The following is a 13,963-nucleotide window of genomic DNA, read 5'->3' as shown; positions in this document are numbered from 1 at the left end:
ATTAATCACATCATAAATCAAGCAAGAAAGCAATGTGCCTTTATTATAGAAAAGTGGAGTTGTTCAAATAACTTACAATTTATAATTTTAATGTTTACAACTTTTGTAAGACCTATAGTGGAATACAATATTCCGATTTGGTATTACGCAAGTAGTGCTAAGATGAAACAATCAATAGAAAAAATACAAAACAGATTTATCACATTTATATATTACAAATTCAAGCAATTCAAATACTATTTTGAGTATGATAACCTGCTGAATCACCTAGAAATAGACAGACTTGATGTCAGAGCTGAAAAACGAATTATATCTTATATGGAAGGAATCTTGGAGGGAAATTATATGGTACCAACTCTTTCGTATGATATGGCTTAAGGTGAAATCATACAATTTGAGAGGAAATAGCGAATTATTATGTCTTGATAAGAACTACAAAAATAACAAGTATGTTCTGAATTTCATAAACAGTTATAATTCGAATACCGTGAGATAGATATTGATAATACTGTTAAAACAATTTCAACTTCATATATAAGGACAATTATTTAAGAAATCGTTTATGGTTCTATAGTTGAAATGTAACAATTGTATATTCTTTAATGCATTTTTAAAATTCTTGTAGTTTTAGGTTATGTTTGCTAAATATTTTGAAATGCTCTCTTGTCCAATACTGTGGTTTTAAATAACCTTGTAATATGTAACCTTGTAACATGTAATACTGCTGTATTAAGGCTGAAAAGCTGTTCTCGGCAGTTTTAAAACACATTAAATAAATAAATAAATATTAGAATGATTAAATGAAGAAGACTTAAATGGGCGGGCCATGTGGCAGGAATGGGAGAGGAAAGAAGAGTTTACAGGATTCTTGTTGGGAAACCTGATGGTAAGAGACCAGTAGGAAGACCAAGACGAAGATGGAGGGATAATGTTGAGAAGGACCTAAAGGAAATTGGTAGGAATGGAAAAGAGTATATAGATCTTGCTCGGGATAGTGACAGATGAAAGTCCTGAACCATGAACCATTGGGTTTAAGAAGGCTAGAAAGTTAGTTAGTTAGTTATATGTTTTTAGTTTCAATAAATACATTAAGATATCAGCAATAGGTAATGTATGTAGACATGTAGAATGGAAAAATATACATTTACATTAGTTACACTAACAGATTCTAAACGTAATTTATTTCTAAACTGATTTCCAAATTCAGTAATAGAAATTGCTTGAACCACATGCACGAAAAAATTGAGAAGGGATTTGAACCTGCAATATATCGTTCTGAAGGAGGTGAAAAGCGAACAGGACAGCACTTTCCCAACTACCCCACAAGACCACCGAGCCCAACGGCTTCAACACGCGGAGAAATGCGAATTGCCGTGTGATGAAGATAGTTCGATCCTCATGGCGACTTGTTCAGTGTAATCAGGTTAAAGTTTGTCTAGATTGCCAACACTAAAAAATATTATTGCCATCAAAATAATCAGTGTCTACTTTCGTAAACATAAATAGTAAAGAGTAACCTGGAATATCTCCGAGAACAGTGTCATGTCAACATTTTGGAAGATTTACCTTCAGATAGAGTGGGTGCATTGAAACACTTAGATAACGAAGAACAAATACCCATTGTCAGGAGGGAGTAATATACATCCTATAATTGCATTAGTAATGTTTAGAAATATTCCATTCACATTTCATGCTCAGACACATTATGGCATCTGGAGGTTGCGCGTGTGTGTGTGTGAACGTATCAACAAATACTAAAACATCATTCTTGCAATATGCAAGTTTTACACGCCTGAAACATTACAAATACATATCCTTTACAAACTCCCACACGTAATTCATTCTGAGTTCAATATCCGGTGGAGGCACACAGTGGTTTGAATCCACTTTAAACTGTAGGTCCAGTCCCGATTAACCTATCTGTTCATGAAAGTGGACTTCAAACAAAACTCAAACTCAACAAACGTAATAAAACACACAGAATAGAACCTATAATTACAATCAAATCCCATTACGTTTGAAAAGAGTAACTCCAAGCTCATATTGCTTAATCCGTAATTGGCCTGTAGTTGAAAATAAATAGAAATCAACCTACTGGCAACGTCACGCGCTACACCGAAAGTTCCTCTAAGAAAGCTGGATATTGCGTGAGGCTCAGCCGATCATCCGTAATTAGAGAAGCTACATCAGCACAAAATTTGGTTTCATCATTCTCCGTGCATGGATTGTGAAGCAAGCCTTTTACTTGAACTTCAACGAAGCATCCTAGTATTCACTTTACGAAATAGCAATTAGGATTTTTATAACTTCAATGAAACTCGGACGTCACTATTTAAAATTTCCATATATTTTATCACTTATTTATCCACTGTGTTTTGTTTCTTTATCGTTGCTATGGTCAAAAATGTATATAGAAATGTATACATCGTAATTTTACATTATCAACAATGTGATAATAATTAATTATACATAATATTAATGCAACAACGTCTAATCTAAGATTACCAATCAATGATGCTATTTTACACCAAACTTCGTTATTTAAAACATTTGCTTGACTTCCAGAGTCTATTATACAAGTAATAGGTAGTTTACATATGACTCCATGTATGATTGGAACTTCCGTTACAGGAATAGGAACACCATCATCATTAAAAGTCCAGTCGGGTTCATCGTCGAACCATTCTAACAGAAAGTTTATTTCAAACGTTTTGAAAGATGAACTCGCATTATTTACAACATTAATATGACCTTCTTCACTAACACTATTATCAATTGAACGTTACCTCTTAACAGGACAGCACAGGGACTGAGGCACTTCCTTCTGCTCAACTAATTTAAAGATGCAGAGTTAGGAATTTGTTGCTGTATCGATCCTTGTACTTGATCTATTCGCTAAGTGTTTTGTTCACGATTTGCCATTCTTGTAGAATCAGAATTAATTTGTGATACGAAACCTGCTGCTTCAGGTTGATAATTTAATGAATTTGAATTTGCAGGAAAACTCTGATATGGCATCATTGTATTATTATTATTAGCACTGCGATTTTCATTCCTGTAATAGAATCGCGATTGATTGAGCAAATTTTCATCATTAAATTGTCCTGTAGCTGAACGATAATTATCTTGAATGTAATTTTTTCGGAATTATCCTCCGTCTCTAGATCTCAAACCTTTATAATTGTTTCGTGCAGTAAAATTTCCATGATATCCATAATTATTAGAGGTTCGCCTGAAATTGTTGAACTATCGACCTCGAAGATTATTTCCCCGCCGATTTTCGTAACCTTCATTGATAACAGCATTGGCTTCTAACTCACTACTAGTTGGAGTCTGAGTACAAACACTAGTGGTCTTCGAGCGTCGAACATTAACTTGCCAGACATTTAACTGGCCTTTATTTTGTTCAGAGTTCTTAAAAACCTTTGGAATATTTTCACGTTCGTTGTCTTTGTTAGCAAGAGCAACAAGCTCCTTTCTACTAAATTTTATTACATGTAACCTTCTTAACATGCTAGTCAGTTGATCTACTGAACGAATTTTGTGACAGGTAATGTGATTGGCAATGTTATCAGGTAAGTATTAACTGCACAACATCTATATGTTGAGGATATTCAACCAAATTGCAATAACTGGAGTGCGTTTTTAAAGCAAAAGTCTCTAAACTGCCATGTACACTGGGATCGTATTTGCGATTTCTCAATACGGACAGCTGTGATTGAATAACTTCCGAAGAAACAAACTGATTGATGAATTCTTGTACAAACTGGTCATAGGAAATAAAGTAATATTTATGAGTACGAAACCAATAACCAGCTCTCCCAATGAAGCATTGTTGAATACTTTGCAGTTTCATTTCTGTTGGCACTCCTACAACATTTAATATGTTATCCAACTGTTCAATATATTCCGTCGCTGATTGTTGCTCTATCTTGCCAGAGAACTTAGGAAATTGAGATAATTCATTTAATTTTAAACGTCCACTTCTTACATTTCCATCTCCATTGCATATATTTCTAGTTATAGGATGATCATTTCTTTCTCTCAAATTATATGGTCGATTACAGCAAATATGCTTTGCTCCATTTAACCCTGTGTTACTACAGTTATGCAATCTCGAACCATGTACAGAAGAATGAGGATCATCGTGATTGTTCGAAACTGAACATGGTACACTTGCATCACGATAGATAGCTATTACTAACACAATCATTTTGTGGGTTAGGTTCCGATATTTGTTGGTTAAAATCACACCACATAGCCTACATGGAGAATTAAAGCTTTGATCCAGATGACAATGTAATTATTATGTACATTACTAACATTGTCATTATTTATAGTAAACACAGAACTAGAAGTAGAATGTGCATTTGTACCAAACAGTTGATAGCAAGCATCAGTGTAATTATATTTCTCAGCAAACAACTCTCGTTTTTGGAACGGACCTTCTGCGTCGTCACTTCGGAATTTCTTTACAGAAGTTTCTTCAGAGCTAGATCTTACAGATTTATTATACTTGTGCTTCCAACAGACATGTTTACGAGCACGAGTGTTAGTAACATTCTTCTTACCGGAAATTGTCACTAGACGAAGTACTGAGTACAACATCACACTGACTTCTTCCATTCCGACATGTATTAGATTCTGTACTATCGGTAACGCGTCTGACCACCATGCTAAAGGTCCCGGGTTCGATCCCCGGCAGGTTCAAATCCGGGAACATTTCTAACGTTGGAAGCGATCCCGGCGCCCACCCAGTGTCGAATAACATGGGTACCTGGGGGAAACCCTGGGGGGGGGGTAAAGGCGGTCAGGGGCGTGATGCTGATCACATCACCCGCACTCACGACCGGATCAAGAAAGTGTGGGGCGTTACCCACACACCCCCTATACGCCTTCATGGCGTGGTGCTATGCACAGGGGAGCACTTTACTTTTACTTTTACTTTTTTACTATCCAGAACAATTGATTTTGTTCTACTATTACTATTTGTAACAAGATAATTCCGAGCAGAGGAATTATGTGCAAGGGCTACGCTACCTTCATAATTATCGTTAGAACTAACTTTGACTGTTAAATCCTTGCTATCAGCTTGACGCCTTTTGATATTTTATTCTATACCTTCAATATGGGAATTAAACTGTTGGAACTTTTCTGTACAATGAGAAATATGCTTATGTACATCAGCATTAACATCGCTTTTACTTCCTAAAATAGTAACTCTAGACATACTAAGATCAACTATATTAGCAGAGCAGTCATTATAATTTGAATTGAGATTATATAAACGTTGGTGTTCTTAAAGTGATTCTTGCACATTTTCAAATTCAGATAGTTTTTCATCAACATTACGACATTTATTATCAAACACAGATTCAAGACGTGTAGTTGATTGTAAACACGCAATACTAACCGCATCTATTTTGTCCTTAAATTGAGACATTAAAATATTGAGCAGATTGTTAACATGATTAATATCATCATTAACAGCTTCAAATTTAATATCAAGCTGTGAAGATAACTGTGTATGTGCACTAGATAATTCAGCTTGTTTTCAAGATATAACGTTAAGTTTAACCTGAATATTTTCATTAGACAAATTAAATTCTGATCGGAGTTCTTGATTAGACTGTTTAAACTGACTCTTAAGTTCCTGATTAGACTGTTCACTCTAAGTCTTAAGTTCCTGATTAGACTGTTCAAACTGAGTCTTAAGTTCCTGATTAGACTGTTTAAGTTCCTGATTATACATTTCAAACTGAGTCTTAAGTTCCTGACTAGAATTTACAACAGCTAATTGTATGCTTCTAATGCTGTTTAGTATGTCATTTAAATTAGGATTTATACTTTCCAAATACACTGGCAATTGGTAAAGATCGTAACTGGAATCACATTTGTTACAACAGTATTTTTCCTTAGTGGTAGAATAAATTGTCCAGTGTGTGACGGAAAGCTTCAAACATGATACCACGAATGACAATCAAAACATTGCACATACCTCAGGTCATTATCAAGTTTATCACAACACGCCACTCCTTCAATCTTACCTGACTGTATATCACAAATGTCCCCATCGTGAGAATTACTAGTATTTAAGTAGGTTCTTCATATGCAACATTAGATTTTAGCCTACGTGAATGTCTAGGCTTCGTTTCCGTAGATTTATCTGCCATGATTGTACAGAATAATAATAAACTTAAGAAATAAAATATTTAGGGTCGCCAATTTTGTCTTCGCAACATGTTCAACAAATTGCACATCCAAGACAAAATAAAATGTAAAAGTCTATAACTACCATTGCGCATACTTCACACCACGCATCAGAAGATTGCCCTTTTTTCTTGAATCCTGGCTGTAGGCGCCAAATTATTGAAGCAAGTCTTTTACTTGAACTTCAACGAAGCATCCTAGTATTCACTTTACGAAATAGCAATTAGGATTTTTATAACTTCAATGAAACTCGGACGTCACTATTTAAAATTTCTACTGTGTTTTGTTTCTTTATCGTTTCTATGGTCAAAAATGTATATAGAAATGTATACATCGTAATTTTACATTATCAACAATGTGATAATAATTAATTATATATCATATTAATGCAACAACGTTTTCCAAAATATAACAAAACAGAAATTGATAACATAGATATATCATCGTGCGTATTAAACACAAAATTAAACAAAACATAATAAATGAAATAAATGAACATCTTTGGGTCAGTCATAATTGCTACATGCCTTACCTTACGGTCCAACAGGTTCTACTCGTAATTAACCCAGATAAATGTGCTTGGGATGGGATTAGATTTGCCGCCATCCTCCATACTTCTCGGAGAACACCTGTTTGAACATAAACAAGCAACATTGACGTCATTCTAGCAGTCACCAAACTGCACACCTCTACAAGAATCCTACCTGTAGTATCCTGAGAGATGTATAGTCATACTTGAGGAATGCTGGCAAGAACAGAACCTACATTTTGACAGCCCCTCGTAACAAAGGATTGGAAGACATAAATGAAATCAATTGGAGGTAAACAGTAAGTCAAAGCACAAATAAATCAACCATAGATAATAATGAATGATCATAAAACGTTTTTATTATAATTTGAACAGGAAGTACAAAATATTAAAATACACATGTCGCAAAATAGCACCTTTTATAACCACACAATTAATTTGAGGTGTAACTTTCGAGAAAAACTGAATGTTTTCAATCAACAGTGTCTTACAGAGAAGGACTTACCGTTTTTTTTTTCTTAAAATACACAATCACATGACTTCTGGTGAAGACATAGTGCCTTATTACATGGAAAGTTATAAAATTCCCACTAAATCTTAGTGGTTTTACACGTATTATGTATGATTTTCACGTATAGGTAACAAATGTTTGTTTTCTGAATTTTCCCTTCAGAAGAATTTCACTGATTTCTTTGTCATACGGAGTATCTTTCACATTATTGAGTATTGGTAGATAAAGCACAGATTACAATTTGAAGTAGAAGGTGTTCTTAACCGCTTGAATCATTTTTCTTCTGTCAACTTTCACTGTTAAATAATAACGATTAAGCAAACTGTATTTGGTTAACTCAGCTACCGTAAGCTGTTTATGAAATTTTGATATTATTTACAACTCCAGCAAAAAAAATTAAATTCTAGAACCGGAAAATCGAATCCGTATTCCCTTGAACTGATATTCAAATTATAAACGTATTTGAATGTCTGCAAATCAAAACAGAATAATATTGACTACGTTACTTGAATTAGTAATAAGTTGATCAAGTTAAATTTCCAAAAATATAAAATTAATATTATTTAAACGTATAATTGATTAAAACCAACAAATAAAATAAGACCAAATAGTATTAATTTGTACGAATATTTTTTTGGAAAAATACTGGAAGTATAGATTATAAAGACTAATGCAACGATTAAGGAGAAACTGACTGTAGTCACGGTTCGAATTTAATTATCCCGTATTTTATTGTCCTTCTATGTCAAGGAAAGAAAGATCTCTGTTTTTGGAAGAATATCAAGTTTCAGGTTGCGTCGACTTGTAGATTCTGATGTAGTTGGTTTCGCCTCAATAAATGCCCACCTGGAAAGAGAAGAGGATAATATGAATCTTAGTTTGAACGTACTTGTTATAACAGATTTAGAAAATATACATTTAATACTGTGTACTTCAATACGAGGAATATAACAATGGAATTATAATAGTGCATTTCAAATTTTTATTACCTCACACGCCATGCGTGCGAGAGACATCACATTTGGTATTGGATTATAAGACAAATGGCTTGACAATGCAAGTTTTGTGCGGAGAGAGGTTATTTTAGTCGAGTGTAAGCATTGCTTTGCAACCCTTTTGCTACACCATGAATGACAGAATGCAAGAAAATAATATGTTTATGATTACATGCTCTGAAATGATATGTTATCAAGTGGGAAGGGAGGGGCGCAATACAAAACCATCCTCTGTGAATTATACAGCGCCATTAGAAGATGTAGAGGCAGAGCTCTAAACATTAACGACATTGGCTACAGTGAAGTTGACGTGATCAGCACCACAGTCCGGTCGCTTTTACCATCCAACCATTTATTTATGCTCCCTCTATTTGGTGCAAGGTGCATGAATCTTAATCTTAAACCTGAGCTAGAATATCTACAGGGTAGGGTTCTTTGTGGAAACGAAACCACAGATTTGGATCTGGACTTCCTTCTGGATTTCCTACGTGAGCTTCCTTCTTAATGGACAGATCTGGATCTGGACTTCCTTTTTAATGGATGGTCTGGATCTGGACTTCCTTCTGGATTTCCTTCTATTTCAGATTTTTGACGATTTATGAATTCATATATCCTTTTTCCAACTTTTCCCCTTAAGCTTTGGGAAATATACCAATCTCCTCCCTTGCGGCTGCGATTGAATTCATGATTCATTACAGAAATCGAACTCGCAACTCCAGTGTAGCCATCGTCTCATAAATTTGACCAGCTTTACTTTTTATCTTTGTGTTACCTGTAACATATTTCCTGCCAAAGAAAGACAGCGAAGGTAGTTCAAGTTCCGGTAAAGGAAAAAAGGTACAGTCACCCGCATAAAAAATGCGACGCCTAGATCCTGCAACACTCGCTTCCCAGCACGCCTAACTCTACAGCGATGAACAAGTCTCCAATAGAAACTTCAGCTCTCGCCGTAGAGATGGGCAACACACAACGTCATACAAGGAATCGAACATTTCAGGATCTGGGTGCCTCATTTTTATTGCGGGTGACTGTACATAACATCCCTATAAAGCATGCCGTGTTCACGGTAGTTCAATTCCCGTAAAATTGTGCTCATTTAAGGCTGTCAGTCAGTTCCGCTTTGACGTGCCGCCTTTGATTTCGCTTCCGTCTGGCTTCGTACCCATCAGAATCCGTAAGAAGATTTGGAAGGAGACGCGCAGTCCCCACCTTTCCTTTCTGACGCGGCGAAAATGGAGCGCGCGCGGTGCTCCCAACAAAATAAGATATTCCATTACATATCCTTAAATGGGCCTTCCCCGCTGTACTCTCAGATCAAAGGAACCTTAAAAGAAACCCTCTCGCCTTGGCGCTAGCCGTCGTAAAGTGGCGTGAAGCACTCTCGTAAACCGAAAGAACCTTCCGCCGTCCTCTCGTTATTACGAGTTTGCCGCTAGTTTCCGATCCCTCGCTGAGGTCAGATGTTGCATCCCGGTTCTTACGCCGGGACGTAATGTTCAATAACGGGTTTCTTAATTGCCGTCCTACACAGCTTCCAATCTTACCGCTATTGCCACTCACTCTCTCTCTGTTTCGTCTCTCTTTTCAGGCTTCTCTCTCTTTCTTGTCCTACTGTGTGGGGCCCGTGCGAGGGATGTGTTTTTGTGCGTGTGACGACTTCATTTTTCTCTCTCTCTTTCAGTTTCTCTATCATTGTATCTGTCCTTTACTTTTCTCTTCTTTAGTTCCTATCTGCCTCTACTTTGTTTCTGTTCTCGTCTCTAAATCTGCATCTCTCTCTCTCTATCTCTCGTAAATATCTCTACGTCTGTGCCTGCGGCAGTGTGAGTTTTCCTGTCTCTTCTTTCTCTTTCCCTCTCTCTTAATGTGTGTATGTGATTCATTTCTTTCTCTTTATCTCTTTGTGTTTAATTCTCTCTCTCCCCTCCCTCCATCTCCTTCCCTCTTTTCTTTCTTTCTTTCTCTCTCTTTTTCCGTTTATATGTGTGTGTGGTTCTCTCTCTATATATATATACACAGAGTGGGCCATAAGTCAGTTGTCACTAGCAATTGTCAGACTTTGTTTTGCCTAGCGCAGTGGAAGTCAATTGTGAACTTGACTAGTGTGTCAACACTAGCAGTTATTGGAGTCTCGTGTGAGGTTCTGTGTGACATTGATTGTTTGTTGTGTGGTGTTTGTGTTTGTTGTTATTGCACCAAATGCATTTTTGACAACTGACTTATGGCCCACCCGGTATAGGTATATATCTTTGTGTGTGTGTGATTATCTTTCCTCCCTCTCTCTCTTTCTGTGTTTGTGATTCTGTTTCTCTCTCTATGTGTGTATTCTCCTTGTCTCTCATTTCTTCCTGTGTGAATTTGTCTGTCCCTTTGTGCATTTCTCTCTCGCCCCCTCTCTTTCTTTCTGTGTAGTTGCGTCTGTTATTGTCTATCTTTCCTCCATTTCTTCTCGTACTTCGTGGAACTACTCCAGAGAGAGTTTTCGTGAACATCCGGTCTTTTTCTCGTCCATTTTATTCACTTGTACGTGATCGCACATTTCTCAAACTTTTCAACTTTTTTCCGCTACTAATATCAGTGAAAAACATAAAAATACTTCATGTGGAGACTAAATACAGGCAATTAAGAACCTCAACATGCAACACAATCTTTACAGAGCGGACAGCACTTATTTGCAAATGAAAGTGAAACAGAGAAAGACTTATATTTTCTTATTTTATGAATCCCTTTGTCCTGCACTGGTAAACTTCTTACTTCTCTAAATTAACAGGTTGTAACCATTCGTTCAGAGCACATTTCTTAATTAAATCTGGAAGGAGCGTTTTAATGTTAGACTGCAGTTCCCATTTGTCAATATTTGTCCACATATGACAAAAGTTTGTTTTAAGCACACTTTATTCTCATATAGATAAACATGACACACGCGCACAACCTACCCCTTCCTCTCTCGGTCTTCATGTGTCTGTGTGTGATTATTTCTATGTCTCTCTCTGTGTTTGTATGCGTATATTTGTCTTTTCTTGCTTCTCTCTCCATTCGTTCTTATCAACATTTTTTTAAAAAAATCTTCCACAGTTCCCACTTCCCGCCTTTGAAACTCATTGTCTCCGTTATGCATGTCCAATACATTTTTTTATAGTCCAGTTAAAACATTTTCTACTAGTCAATAACAGTAGACTCAATTTCAATGTGCTTAACGTTGATGTGAGCTAACGGTTAGAGCGCTAAAAGGGGTTGTTTGCACCACGGGGATTTGTGTTAACATTGAAACACATTAGTATTTTAATACCAATTTTCTGTCTGTGTATGTGGTGTGTGTGGGGGTGTATGGGTGTTTTTAAACTCAACCCTGTAGGTTAGGCTCTCATTCTTGCATGTGAACCTTTTGTTTTCTTTTATTCCTTATTCTGATGGCCTGATTATTATATTACAGTTGTATATTACTTATCTTTGGAATTTTAAGTTCGTTCATCTTTTATTTTTTAACTGTTTAGTGTGTCACAGACAACCAGTATCAGAAAGACAAGTGGATAGACTAACCTGTAGATGTCAACCTGGCAACGTGATTTACGAATAATGAACTTGTCAACAGTTGGGCAATAGCCATGGTACAGCGCCTTGAATAACGTAGTGTGGAAAACGACCCAAGAAACTAGTTCCCCAGACGGATGAGAAACATAGATGGCAGTGCGATCAATGTCGGTGCTAATTTTCTTATGAAAGTAATGCGGCGTTGTTAGTTTTTTGAATATATGTAGATTTGTTTGTCTTGAAAGGCGGTACGTGAATTGATGGAAACAGTTATATTTGTGGAGTGATTTGCAGTCACGAAATGACATTAATTTGGAAAGAAAAGTAAAATAAAATTAATAAATAAATAGCATGCGTAACACAAGAAGAAACATCGCAAAGTGATTCCGGACGTCAGGTGTTGGATTGTGTACTAGAGTTTATTTTTCTATGTTACTAGAATATAAATAGTATCCTGAGAGATATTTCTAACCGAGGCGACAAACCACAAGTGTCGCTTGGAAGCGAGCAGTCCGTAATCAATGCAGCCTTTCGAACCGTAGGGACACAAGCTCTGACTGCACCGTTTCCTCAAGGAGATTTTACACCAAAGCGACACGCGACAAACGATACGAGGATTTCACACCAAAGCGACACGGGTCCTTCGGTCCAAGGCAACTTTCACACAGAAGCGACACATGTTGCTTGGAAACGAGCCAATCAAGGGCAACATTTCACATCGTAGCGGCATGACGGGAAGCACAGGTCAGCATTCGGTTGGTGAAATCATCAAGCGATAAGTGTCGCGTGCCCCTTGTCGCTTTGGTGCGCAATCTCCCTAAAGCAAGACACTCATTGCATCGCGCATGCGCGAACAACAAACCACGGCAACATGTTTCAAGCTATTGAGGAAATGGCCCAGTTTGAGCGAAGCGCAAGCGACAAAGCGACACGTGTGACTTATCGTGTCGCCTAGATCTGTTGTTGTAATGTGCGGTTTTTCGTGTCGCCTATCTGTTGTTCGCACAATTAGCAGCGAACGCTTGCCAATAGACTGAAGGCACCATGTTGCTTGTCACTTGGTTGGGAATTCTCCCTGTAGCACGTCGCTTCGGTCTCAGCACCCTTCCTTTAAGGGGCTTTCCGACCGAAGAGTAACAAGTAGCACGCGAATACGCCATATGAACGTGTCGTTTGCTGTTTGGACCCTCATGTGCAATGAATGCTATTTTACAGTCTCGAAGTGTGTGTCACTAGCGTGACAGTGTGAACATCCCGTGTCGCTTGTCTCATTGGTTTGAAAGTTTCCTTACACTCATGTCGATGGCACTAAGAAAGTTTTGTGGGGTTCCTCTTGTCGTTTCATGGAATCATCATTATCATCATCGCTGCGATTAGTTTAAAGCGGAAGAAAAGAGACAGTAGATATCCAAAATACAAATGCTTCAGTGTGTATATCTTTAAAAGAAATGATGATGATGATGTTAATAATAATGAACCTAATTCATACACAAAAATTTAGTTGCCAAGAGCATTCCACGCGTATTTTTTCTCCCGTATTATTAACGAAAGTATGACGATAACAGGACGTGCTCGACTGTCTAGAATGTTCGTTAATATCTTCGCGACCACTGTACTAAATATCATAGCAATTATCGCATTCATATAAATGCTTCATGTAAAAGAATCAGACATTGCAGCGAAAACTCCATTTACTTCCATTATAAGCAGACGAATACCAAGCACCGGGTTTAACACCAGCGCCTCTAGCGGATCATTTTCGAGTGGAACCAGCCAGAGCGCGCAGAACTGTGCCGTTTTCCACACTACGTTATTCAAGGCGCTGTAGCCATGGCAACGGTATAACAGGAATGTAAAGAAGTTTAGAAAAGTTCAATAGAGTTTAATTTACCTCTAGAGATTATCAGAGTATCTTTCTCACGATATTAGGTGCGAGGGGTTACTTCCTAGTAGAGACGCGGAGGTACGTAACATTAATTCAATTTTCATAAATATATACGTATGTGCATTCTTCAAAATTTAAAAATTTAAAAATATTTTATTTGTAAACATGGTAAACTACTAGAAAGTTTCCACAATTTTCATCGTGCAAAAATAAAGCAGGAACCGAACAATAGCGCAATGTGACTTCACCAGAAAAAGCACCCGAGACCATTTGATTACAAGGACAACGTTACCACTACGCTA

At 37.0% G+C, this 13,963-nt stretch overlaps 1 protein-coding gene across 3 annotated transcripts in view; it reads right to left on the bottom strand.

Annotated features, from left to right (window-relative positions):
• Positions 1 to 7,080: 7,080 nt before the first annotated feature.
• side-VII (sidestep VII transmembrane protein) overlaps positions 7,081 to 13,963 on the bottom strand; it is a 716,396-nt gene continuing 709,513 nt past the window's right edge. For all 3 annotated transcript variants that reach the window (XM_083119006.1, XM_083119007.1, XM_083119008.1), the window contains one exon: positions 7,081 to 8,096. The gene's annotated coding sequence lies outside the window, so the exon portion shown is untranslated. The remainder of the gene's footprint in view (positions 8,097 to 13,963) is intronic.

The sequence above is a fragment of the Lepisma saccharinum genome, chromosome 3 (genome assembly GCF_977018435.1).
Source record: "Lepisma saccharinum chromosome 3, izLepSacc3.1, whole genome shotgun sequence".
NCBI classification, from domain to species: domain Eukaryota; kingdom Metazoa; phylum Arthropoda; class Insecta; order Zygentoma; family Lepismatidae; genus Lepisma; species Lepisma saccharinum.
This window is presented reverse-complemented; position numbering and strand designations above follow the sequence as displayed.